Genomic DNA, 12,855 nt, shown 5'->3' with positions numbered 1-12,855 from the left:
GCGGCACTCATCTCGCTTTATTGGCCGAGGAAGCCGGCGTACGGCTTCTGGGTCATGTGGCCAGCATGACTAAGCCTGTTCTGGCGAACCAGAGCAGCGCACGGAAACGCCGTTTACCTTCCCACCTGAGAGGTACCTATTTATCTACTTGCACTTTGACGTGCTTTCGAACTGCTAGGTTGGCAGGAGCAGGGACCAAGCAACGGGAGCTCACCCCGTCGCGGGGATTTGAACCGCCGACCCTCTGATCAGCAAGCCCTAGGCTCTGTGGTTTAGACCACAGCGCCACCCGCGTCCCATATGCATCAGAAGGTAGTTACCACAATAACCAAGCAGAACAGGCTCTGAATGCCCAGCACTCTCAGATGTGCAGGAGTCAGTGGCAGGCTTTACAAGATGGGGGCAGAAGTGAGGAATGAAGAAGGGCTGCACCCTGCTCTATACAAAGAACCTTATTCCACAGTGGGATTGATGACCTGAAGGCTAGAGGGCAAAAACAAGAAACCCTGTAGCACCTTAAAAGCTAACAAAAATACTGCAGCATAAACATTCAGAGGCTACTTTGATAGATACACATGGGCATAATCCTTGATTTAATTGACAGCTATGGGCCACCTAATTAACCGGGTGGCAGGGCCATCTAATGAATCCACACCTACATTCACAATTTGCATAATTTGATGTTTTCATTTTGACTTTTGCTGCTATTTAGCAAAGTTCCCATTACTGCAGTCTTGTACTGGCTGCTTGCATAAGATAGCAATAGCCTGGCCACATCTATCTATGCCATGGTCATCTCTAGACTGAACTACTGACAATGTACTACTGTATGCAGAGCTGCCTTTGAAGACTTCTCAGAAACTTCGGTTACCACAAAATGCAGCTGTCAGGTTACCATGCAGAATAGGCAGCACCAGACTAAAATAGTCGGAGTGTGCACCATCCACTAGATTCAGTTCGGACCATGATTCGGTGCCTTGGGAAAACAGCTCACCTTGCTTTGTAGGCTGTCTGATTTTGTTCTGAGTCCTGTTAGTTTCTCTCCCCCAATCCACCCTTAATTCACTACAGTATTGGGATTTTATTTTTAAAGGCTTTAACTCCCTCCCCTTTCAGCAGAAGTGGATAAAATTTGTAGGCACACTAGTGTCTCCAAAGTGGATAAAGCCTGCCAAATTTCAGACAAATAGGCCCAGGGGCTGTTGTGCAAGACACCTTTTGGAAGAAAATAAAACACTAAGGGGGAAAAACAACACTTCAATATTTATTTATGGGCAGAATTTACTTACTTACTTACTTATTTACTTATGGGTTGTGTGGAGAGAGTCTCTTCCTTTAAATTCCTAGGAGTTTATCTCAGTGAAGACCCTACTTGGAAATCAATACAACCCAGGTGGTTAAGAAAGCCCAATAGAGACTCCATCTACTCAGAGTATTGCGAAAAAACAATGTCAATCAACATTTATCTCCTTCTACCGGTCCACAATAGAAAGTGTCCTTTCATACTGCATCACGGTGTGGTACGCTGGTTTGACATCAACTGATAGGAAGTGTCTACAGAGGGTGGTGAATACAGCACAATATATTATGGGCTGTCCCGTGAATCCACTGGATGACATTGCGGAAGAACGTTGCCTCAGGAGAGTGATTCACACCCTGGCCGGCACTTTCTTGATCTCCTGCCCTCGTGTAGAAGATATAGAAGCATGATTAGTCACACCAACAGGGTAAAGAACAGCTTCTATCCGTGGGCTGTTAGGCTGCTGAATGAAAAGATAACAACAGGGCAACTGACTTTTGGGTTTGGTGGGTGTGCGTCAGTAAACGAGGGGAATTAAGACTAAGAAAGCTGAGTGGGGGGTGCTCGTGTCATCTCACTGTATACAAGTTGTACAAGTGACAATGAAGTATTTCAATTACATAACCTTTGCAGGAAAGGTTGCCAATTTTGAGAACAGGGATACTGCCAAATTTCAGATAGATAGGTACAGTGATTTTCCTGCAAGGGCAGCTTTTACAGTTTTAGGGTGAAAAAGGAATCACTTAAACTTCCCACGTGTTTCGTGCAGAATTAAAATGAAATTTACAGGCATTAGTGAGAAGTGTCCCTCTGGATAAGAAATCTGCCAAACTGCAGTCAAATAGCCCCAGGGACTTTTGTGCTAAGTGTCTTTACCATTGATTTCAGGGTGGGAAGAACTAAAAGGGATTTGCTTCCTGGGTAAAACCATTCGCTCTGATCATGAGCTAGGTCTGTCAGTTGTGAAGGAGCTCTCCACCCCATGCCGATGACTTAGAGATGCAAGTTCTGCTCTTGCAAAGATGCTCCTTTCCCCAAAGCATTGGGGTTGGAGAGCACTTGCGAAATAAATACATCTCATTACAAGCTATACCTGTCAGATGCAAAGGAGAACATTTCACCCCACCCCCCTTGCCTCAGTCTGGCATTTTCTTTAAGCTAGAGAAATTTGGATTTGAATTTGGATTTGATATCCCGCTTTATCACTACCCGAAGGAGTCTCAAAGCGGCTAACATTCTCCTTTCCCTTCCTCCCCCACAACAAACACTCTGTGAGGTGAATGAGGCTGAGAGACCTCAGAGAAGTGTAACTGGCCCAAGGTCACCCAGCAGCTGCATGTGGAGGAGCGGAGACGCGAACCCGGTTCCCCAGATTACGAGTCTACCGCTCTTAACCACTACACCACACTGGCTCTCAAATTACTTTTGGTTTCTGCAAAGCTCACTACCACCACCACTGAATCATCAAGACACAATGAAGCACTTCAGGGGACCCTGCTTCAACTCATGCAGCTTCATATAAAGGTAAAGGTAAAGGTAAAGGGACCCCTGACCATTAGGTCCAGTCGTGGCCGACTCTGGGGTTGCGGCACTTATCTCGCTTTATTGGTCGAGAGAGCCGGCGTACAGCTTCCGGGTCATGTGGCCAGCATGACTAAGCCGCTTCTGGCAAACCAGAGCAGCGCACAGAAACGCCGTTTACCTTCCCGCCGGAGTGGTACCTACTTATCTACATGCACTTTGATGTGCTTTAGAACTGCTAGGTGAGTAGGCGCAGGGACCGAGCAACGGGAGCTCACCCCGTCGCAGGGATTCGAACCGCTGACCTTCTGATCGGCAAGTCCTAGGCTCTGTGGTTTAGACCACAGCGCCACCCGCGTCCCACGCAGCTTCATATAGATCAGGGTTTACAACCATGGGCACCAGGTGTTTTGGACTACAATTCCCATTATCCCTGACCACTGGTTCTGATAGCTAGGGATGATGGGAGTTGTAGTCCGAAAACAGCTGGAGACCCAAGTTTGGGAAACCCCGATATCGATCCTGCCCCTAAACCCCTCGAAGCACCCTGTCTCAGCTCAAGATTTGTCCAAATCTGATGCACACCCCTACCAGATATGCGGAGTTGATCCACTGGTCTAAGACAGCTGCATCTGTCCATATTAACTGGGTGGGCTACTGGTTTGGTTCAGTGTGGCCATGTTTTAAGGAAGAGCTAGTTATGGAGTGAAAAGCTGTGACTACAGGATAGCGGCAGTACTATTAGGTAGTTTCACACATGATGTTTTCCCCCCTGACATGACTATTGCTTCCATGTAGGGGGGAAAAGCTTGTGTTTGGACATGTGTACATAGGGAAGCAACACTGTACAAGATCAGTGTTATAAGAATTTTAAGGTCAGTTATAAAAAAATTAATGTTCATAACTGTATATATAAACCACATGTCTGAAACCCCACAGAAAAGGTCTTGAACAAATTGACCTCAAATATTTCCCAAACCTCCCCATTGTCTCTTTCCTCACAAATCTTAAGGGCACATTCAAGATATGGTGTGAGCCTGTGACCTAGATTCAGGAATTAAGTAGTTATCATAACAAAAGAGTGGCCAAAACCCAGATAATGCAATCAGGTAACCTGCCAGACAGGAGATAAACAACGCACTCAGATTTCTGTTGTAGACCGCCTTTTCTGTGATGTAGGTATGATGTATCTGGGGGGTGGTCTTGGGCTACACCCCTTCTGTGATGTATGGGATGGTCTTGGACTCCAGGGCGGGCAAATTAAAATGTCTATATAAGGGCTTGTACACACGGCTCTAGATTCTCCTCCTCTCTCCTGCGTGTTGGGGAGCACCCTGTTGCAACAGTTAATAAAGATCAGGCTTACTAGCTGCTTTGCTTCTCAATATTCTCTGGTTGGTCTCTGTTATTTTCTCCTACCGATACAGAACCTACAAAAGGACTCTATATGGGTTCTTGAGTACCCCATAAGGGAAAAGGAGCAGTTTTTTTTACTTATATCATCAGGTTATCTGTCTACCTAGCTTAGCACTGCCTATTCTGGATGGTGGCAGGTGTGCAGGATCTTACAAAACACGGGAGGTCTTTCCCATGACCTGCTACCTAATCCTCAAGGAAAAACCCCACCAACAACTAGAAACGGCAGGGATTGAACCCCAGACTGCCTGTAAACAAGCTGAATGAATCCACTACTGAGCTACAGCCTCCCCCCCTTAACACACATACCTGTGCGCATGTTTCGCTGCACACGCATACGCTCATTACACATAAGGACTTAAGACACTTTCCCCCTACTACCCAAAGAATATCCACACAGGGAAAAGGTTGACTCTGAAGCAAGCCTCGTTCCCTTCTCCTCCCCCGTCTCCCAGCCACTGTCTGCTGCGTTTCAGGCTGTTAACTAAGACTCTCTGTGCACAAAGTCCCTTCCGCACACTGACTTGTCCTGGGGGCTGCTTCACTGCTGTGAGAACCCTTGTAAGGCTGGGGATATTAAAGGCATAAATCTCCACGGAGCTGGCAGGAGGGGGACGTGGGCCACAGCCGCTAACAGACCCATCCGTCAACAGCGGCAGCGTGGAAGGTGGGGTGTTTGTGTGTCTCGCTCGCGTGACTCATTATAGAGGTGCTGTAAGATGCTGGGAGTGTCAGGGACAAGGGATGAGTCTCACTCCTCCAAACCCAGAAAGGAGCTATTGTGCAGCTAATATTTTATCGGGATTTTTTTTTTATGGGGGGGGGAAGAATGAGTCAGGGGGAGCAGTGCTTTCTTAAGCATCCCAAGAGCAAGGAAAGGTGAGAAACCTACTGGAATTGATGAGAGGAAATTACGTAAGGTCACAAAAGAAAGCAGCGACAGGGGCTGGCCCCTTGGCACGCGTAGGGCTCTGCCCCAACCATGGGCGAAGCTGAGATTAATGGAAGAGGAGGCCTACAGCCAGGCAGGTAGTGGCTGGCTGAGGGCAGACAGAGGTTGGAGCGCAGAGGCCTAATGGACCAGCCTGCACAGAGCCACTGTGTGGGGTTCCTTCTAGACCAGGGGGGCACAGAGCCACCAAAAATTGTTTGGGACAGCAAAACCTGAGAATGGAACGTGGGGACCTCTCTCAAGCAGAGTGTGAAGAATCCAGAGACGAAGAGGCAGCCTCTTCCTTATGGTCCAGTAAGTTGGGAGATCGAAATGGACTCAAATCCTTGCTCAGCCATGAATTTACAAGATGGCCTTGAGGAAGAAAAGACTCTCGCAGCTTGCACTTCCTGCCTGAACGATGCAGAAGGGCACAAGCTGCTAGATGTGACGGATCAGAACCTCATTTTTGAAAAGAAATAAATTATAGCGGCCCAAGGGAGAGGGGAACCAGAATGCACCTGAAGTTCCGGAGAAACCTTTTTGCTCTTCAGTATGGTACCGCTCCGGCGGGAAGGTAAACGGCGTTTCCGTGCGCTGCTCTGGTTCGCCAGAAGCGGCTTAGTCATGCTGGCCACATGACCCAGAAGCTGTACGCCCGCTCCCTCAGCCAATAAAGCGAGATGAGCGCCACAACCCCAGAGTCGGCCACGACTGGACCTAATGGTCAGGGGTACCTTTATCTTTATTCTCCTCGCTTAAATTATCTCTGTAAGCTGAAATTTGCTCCATGGGCATAGGAAACATACCTGCATGCATGTCTCTTTAAATAAACACACGTGATCTTTCTTGCAGGGCTGTTGTTTTAGGATAACATGTTCTAACCTCTTCTCCTGCTTTCTTTTAACAGCAACAACGAGGTGCAGAAACCAGCAGGCATCATTTTTCACAGTGTGTCTGTCTGCACACCAAGCAACTGTTAACTGCACACTGGCCAGTTGAAAATCTGGTAACCCCCAGATGAGAAAAGGATTGTGAAATAATTTGCATATTTAAAGGATGCAAAAAACCAAATAAGTGGTAGGTAATGGCTGAGGAGATAAGACCAAACAAACTTGTCTATTACTTTAAAAAGAAAAGAAAAGAAAAAAGGCTGCAACCTTGTTCATATTTAGTAGGGTTTACTCCCAATTATCACCACCATCATCATATATTTATAACATAACAAATAATTTCTATAAAAACAGCCTGGCACCAGCCCTTTAATTAAAAGCAGTCAGTTCCTAAAATCCTGTTGGAACAAAAATAATCTTGACTTGTCGGCGGAAGAACAAGGAGGGAACCAGTCTAGCTTCTCTAGGGAAGGAGTTCCGCAGTCTGGGAGCAGACACCGAGAAGGCCCTGTAAGGGAAGATCTCAGGCAGGTTTGTATGAGGGAATATAGTATTTTAAATAGCTTGGACCTAAGCCATATAGGGCTTTATAAAAAAGTATGCAGCCCTGGAAAAACACTGAGACTTTAGGGTGGGATTTCCCACAGCCAGGGAGTATATTCGTACCTCAGGACCAGAACACCTTGGGAGTCAAATGTTCTGGCTCCGGAATGATCAAAAACTGGAAGTGAGTGTTTCAGTTTTCAAACATTCTTTTGGAAGTCAAACATCTGACAGGCTTCAGCAGCTTCCAATTGGCTGCAGGAGCTTCCTATCAGAAGCCATGCTTTTGTTTCCGAGCGTTTCGGAAGTCGAACGGACCTCCGAAATGGATTCTGTTTGACTTCGGAGGTACAATGCTGAGTTCCTCTCCTCTTCATGTACACTCATCCTCCGACATAATGATTTTCTGTTAAGTCCCAGCATTCCCTGCTCCAGCCATTTACAAAAATACAGTGATACCTCGGGTTAAGAACTCAATTCGTTCTGGAGGTCTGTTCTTAACCTGAAACTGTTCTTAACCTGAGGTACCACTTTAGCTAATCGGGCCTCCTGCTGCCGCCGTGGCACAATTTCTGTTCTTATCCTGGGGCAAAGTTCTTAACCCGAGGTACTATTTCTGGATTAGCGGAGACTGTAACCTGAAGTGTCTGTAACCTGAAGCATCTGTATCCCGAAGTACCACTGTAAAACAAAATAAAATCTGAAAGCCATTTTAAAAAAAGAATGAACTGTATAATGTCTACAGTAACATTCGCTCCTTCTCATGGTGTGATTAGTGGCTTTGCGGTTGCAGAATTTTTGAATGCCTGAGCACAGAACTGCAAGGGCCTCTGCTTTTAAGGTTAAACAAAGCATACCCCCAGCTTCTTCCCCCCATTCCAGGGACGCAGTGTCAACTCACCCTCCCCAATATGTGTTTGCATGTAAATTAATACAAAGCCTTCAAAGCCTGGCACCACAGCAACCTGCTAATGAGGCTAATGAAGCAATGTCAACTGTGTCTGCTTCAAGGATAACGAGCTCAGCAGCCGTTCATGAGGCAAGACAGTGTACTGTGACACACATGCCTGGAGGGCTGGGCAAATAAAGCCCGCCTGGACCCAAGGAAGGAGAGGAATGATTGTCTACTCTCTGGTGTACTTCATTTCCCTGGGGAGAGGGAGTTTTATATCCCATGGAATTTAGAGAGGGAAATAATATGCTGCATTGCAAAGCTCACAAGGCGGAGGAACCCTGACAGAGCCCCCTGCAAGAAAAGGGAAATCCATCTCATCTTAAAATATCGAAAAGATGGGGATTAATACATGGAAGGATGTGAGATATTATTATTATTATTATTATTATTATTATTATTATTATTATTATTATACAAAACAGCACTTAGATGCTGGTAAGAGATGGTGGACACTAGCACATCTCCACTGAGTCAAATGCCAGCTTTCCCCAGAGAGATGAATATTTGCTACTTGTGCCTTTTAAGATGAAGAAATGCAACTACAGAACCAGCAAGGGGGAAGTTAGAAAGAGCTGGGAACTGACTGAGCCGAACTATTAAGAGTGCAATATTCAATTAATCAGCTGCGATTTCATTGACTAGAAAAGACCAAATAATCAGCAGGGGATTTTGATTTATTTTTAAATACAAGTGCGTACAAAAACTGAAGATGGCAAACAAACCCTGTCTTATTAGCATTTCCAGAGAGGAAATTAGTCTCTCGTTAGTCTCAAACAAGCATCTTTGTTAGCGTTAAGTCTCTTGCAGCAACAAGTACAAAGGATCTGGTGGCACCTTCAAAGCTAAGAAATTCATCGTGGCATAAGCTTTCAGGGATTCAAGATCCCTTTTGTCAGATCCATGAAGTGGAATCTTAGCTGGCAGGTATTTAAGAGAGAAAATGGCAAGGCATGAGTTGAAAGGCAATTCTTATCGGAGGCGTTTTATTTGTATTGTATGAGAAAGGGGTGGAGGTGCTGCTTCTATGAAGAAATAATAATAATAATAATAATAATAATAATAATAATAATAATAATAATAATTTATTACTTATACCCTGCCCATCTGGCTGGGTTTTTCCAGCCTCTCTGGGAGGCTCCCAACAGAATATTAAAAACCTGGTAAAACGTCAAACATTTAAAACTTCCCTAAACAGGGTTGCCTTCAGATGTCTTCATGATGCATGCGCAAACACACACACACACACAAACATCATTTGGAAGCAAAAAAAGTATGCTTTGTTTCATTAGTTTTGGTTCCCCCCATATGCAAATTCAGAAATATTTTGATTAATCAGTTAATCAGCTGCAACTTATAAGATTAATCAACTAAGTTTTCTTTAGTGACAGGCCTACTAATTACCTGAGGGAGTTCCCCCCCCCCCTTAGTAGTGATTTACATCTCATGAATTGGTAAAGAAGCCATGCCGTGTACAACGAATTCTGAAAGCAAAGCACTGTAAAAGGTACACAGGTCTCCTGAACAAATTGAGTATCTGTACTGTATTAAACATTTCACAGAATCGTAGGGTCAGAAGGGTCCACTGAGGGTCATCTAGTCCAACCCCCTGCGGTGTAGGAATCTCAGCTAAAGCACCCCCAATAGGTGGCCATCCAACCTTTGCTTTAAAACCTCCAGAGAAAGAGAGTCCACAACCTCCCGAGGGAGTCCATTTCACTGTCAAACAGCTCTTACTGCCAGAAAGTTATTCCTGACGTTTAGTTCAGAATCTCCTTTATTGTAATGTGAAGCCACTGGTTCGAGTCCTACCCTCCAGAGCTGGAGAAAACAAGCTTGCTCCATCTTCCACGGGACAGCCCTTGAAAGATAGCTCATAATATCAATACAGTGGCACCTCGGTTCTCGAACAGCTTAGTCCAAGAACAATTTGGAACCTGAACGCTGCAAAACCGGAAGTAGGTGTTCTGGTTATCGAACTTTTCTTCAGAAGCCGAATGTGCTCCATTTTGAGTCCCCCCCGTGTTTCCTGTTGTGCTGCTAATTTGAGCCCCCCCCCCACATTGTAATTCAAGCTTTCCGTTTCTGATTGCAGTGTTCTGAGGTGATATTTGGAGTTTATATTTGGTGCTTTTGTTTTTGCTATTTATTTTGCATTTTTTGTTTTGAGGCTTTTTCAGTTAATTTGTTTTTGTGATTGTGTGGATCACAGTTCAGCTACTGACTGATTGATTGATTGATTGATTGACTGTGGAAATGGATAAAAGCCCCCCATCCAAACAATGACTATCATCAGTGCAGGTAAGAAAAAAAATATTTATATAATCTACAATACTGTTTTATTTATAGTATAGTACATTGATTATTGGTTTCATTTTATGGATCAATGGTCTCGTTAGATAGTGAAATTCATGTTAAATTGCTGCTTTAGGGGTTGTTTTTAAAAGTCTGGAACGGATTAATCCATTTTGCATTACTTTCTATGGGAAACTGTGCCTTGGTTTTGGAACAAGTCTTCCGGAATGGATTAAATTTTAGAACCAAGGTGCCACTGTACTGCACCCAGGGTCAGAGGCTGTAAACTTCGTTGAATATCAGTTTCTGGGAATTTGGAGAGGTAGAATGCCACCCCCCCCCCAATTTCTTTTTTTTTTTGGGGGGGGGGTAGGCCTCCCAGAGGCATCAAGTTGGCCACCGTGGGAGCAGACTGCTATGTGCGCAAAGCTCTCCTTAAGTTATCTAATAGTTTCCTTAGCCAGATGGTCCACAGTCATTTAAACTATCTGGAAAAGCTGTGTATAGTTATCCAAGCGATGTGACGGAGTTAGTTGCTATCTCAAAAATTTGTGTTCCATGTGGCAAGATAGTTGCTATCTCACCCATTATTAAACCACTTTCTCCTTTGGATAATCCTGTACTAAACTTATTCTGTGTTCTGCCAAGTTCCCGATATGCCCACTATTCCAATCGTCTCATTTCGTACCAAGCACTCCAGTTCGTCAAAAAAAATGGATGCACCGTGCCATATTAGAAGCAAAAAAACTTGTTCTGATGAATTGGAAGAGCCGCAAAAAGATTCCATTGAGCACATGGATTGACAATAAGGACTAGCCACATACGAACGAATTGCATGTCGACGCAAATTAAGAATGGATAAATATGAAGAAATCTGGAAGGAATATTTAAGCGATAAGGCGGACGGTGGTGGGAAGTAGGGGGATGAGAGGTGGGGAAATATTGTTAAAAAGGTGTAGTCATAGGTACAGTGGTACCTCAGGTTAAGTACTTAATTCGTTCCGGAAGTCTGTTCTTAACCTGAAACTGTTCTTAACCTGAAGCACTACTTTAGTTAATGGAACCTCCTGCTGCCGCCGCACCACAAGAGCACGATTTCTGTTCTCATCTTGAAGCAACGTTCTTAACCTGAAGCATTATTTCTGGGTTAGCGGAGTCTGTAACCTGAAGCGTATACAACCTGAAGCGTATGTAACCCAAGGTACCACTGTATATCAGTACTCAAATCTGAAATGTTAAATTGTGTTATTGCGGTTTTTGTTGTATGTGTTTTTTGTGGTTGTTTGTATTGAGAAAACGATTAGATAAATTAAAAAATACCAAGCACTCCAGTTCCCCCACCTTGGCTTTGGGGAGAAGCCTTCCCACTCCAAGCCAAACAATACTCTGTCCTGCTACTCTCTGCACTGGCTCAATGACGGTTGCAGCGCTGCAAGCACGGAACAGGGACACTGCAGTTAATATTCCAGGCTAATCCAAAATGAAAACGGTATATAATCCTTTGCACGGGCCATGAAATGATCTGGCTTGGAGCCCAGCTTTTTTTTTTGAGACTGGCCTGGGCTGCTCTCTTGTCGAAAAGAACATCCAGGTTGCTAAACAAGGGTTAACAATGATGGCTGCACTTGAGTGCTGCCTTTTCCCCATTTAGGACACCAGTCGATCCCTTGCCTTTCACGTTGCGCAACTGAGCATGACAGAAACAGCACAAGGCAAAGGCAGCAAGGTGAGCACAGGCTGGCGGGGGGGGGGGGTCGCCTGGGGAGGGAAGGAATAAGCAGAGTTTTAATTTAACCAAAACAATTACATGCGCAGAGATTTCATCAGTAATGACTTTTCTTCTTCTTTAATCCTTCGAACGAGGCAGCACTTTGTGAGAGATGGAGGGGGGCCAACGTTTCCGCACAAAAGTGTTGCGCTCCTGTTCTCGCGCAGCCAAGGTCACCGTTCAATACCTTTCCGTTCCAGAAAAAAAGACCAGCCTGCAGGTGACTGAAAGGCACAGTATGGCTTGTGATGAGTGGACCGGCTTTCTTGACCTAATTCAGGACCCGGTTAGGGAACTGGCTGCCCTCAATGAGAAACAGCCAAGCTGTTGGGCAGCGAGTGCCAAAATGGACGTAGCTCAGGGGGACGGCAGCTGCTTTGCATGCAGAAGGTTCCAGGTTCAAGACATGGCATCTTCCTCAGGCAAGGCTGGGGGCATGAAGCTCTGGAGGGTTGCTGCCAGTCAGTTCAGACAGCACTGAGCTGGGTGGACTGAAGAATAAGAAGAGTTTTGATTTGATATCCCGCTTTATCACTACCCGAAGGAGTCTCAAAGCGGCTAACATTCTCCTTTCCCTTCTTCCCCCACAACAAACACTCTGTGAGGTGAGTGGGGCTGAGAGACTTCAGAGAAGGGTGACTGGCCCAAGGTCACCCAACAGCTGCATGTGGAGGAGCGGAGACGCGAACCCGGTTCACCAGATTACGAGTCTACCGCTCTTAACCACTACACCACACTGGCTCTCATCTGATTCATTGTAAGGCAGCTTCCCATCTCCCTATTCAGGGTGCAAATGTGTTGCACAGTCTTCCAGTGCTTGATGATGGGCCAGGATTGGCGTGGTGGCACTGGAATTCATATGCCAGCTGCACCAAGACCAAGAAGGCCTGGAAACGATGCCTTATGAGGAACGGCTAAGGGAGCTGGGCATGCTTAGCCTGGAGAAGAGGAGGTTAAGGGGTGATATGATAGCCATGTTCAAATATCTAAAAGGATGTCACATAGAGGAGGGAGAAAGGTTGTTTTCTGCGGCTCCAGAGAAGCGGACACGGAGCAATGGATCCAAACTACAAGAAAGAAGATTCCACCTAAACGTTAGGAAGAACTTCCTGACAGTAAGAGCTGTTCGACAGTGGAATTTGCTGCCAAGGAGTGTGGTGGAGTCTCCTTCTTTGGAGGTCTTTAAGCAGAGGCTTGACAACCATATGTCAGGAGTGCTCTGATGGTGTTTCCTGC

The 12,855-nt window shown here is 45.4% G+C and overlaps 1 protein-coding gene across 5 annotated transcripts in view; it reads right to left on the bottom strand.

Moving 5' to 3' along the window:
- LOC310670654 (G-protein coupled receptor 22-like) overlaps positions 1 to 12,855 on the bottom strand; it is a 56,472-nt gene that overhangs the window by 22,280 nt on the left and 21,337 nt on the right. The window lies entirely within an intron of this gene.

The sequence above is a fragment of the Podarcis tiliguerta genome, assembly GCF_965153285.1.
Source record: "Podarcis tiliguerta genome assembly, chromosome: 2".
Lineage (NCBI taxonomy): Eukaryota > Metazoa > Chordata > Lepidosauria > Squamata > Lacertidae > Podarcis > Podarcis tiliguerta.
This window is presented reverse-complemented; position numbering and strand designations above follow the sequence as displayed.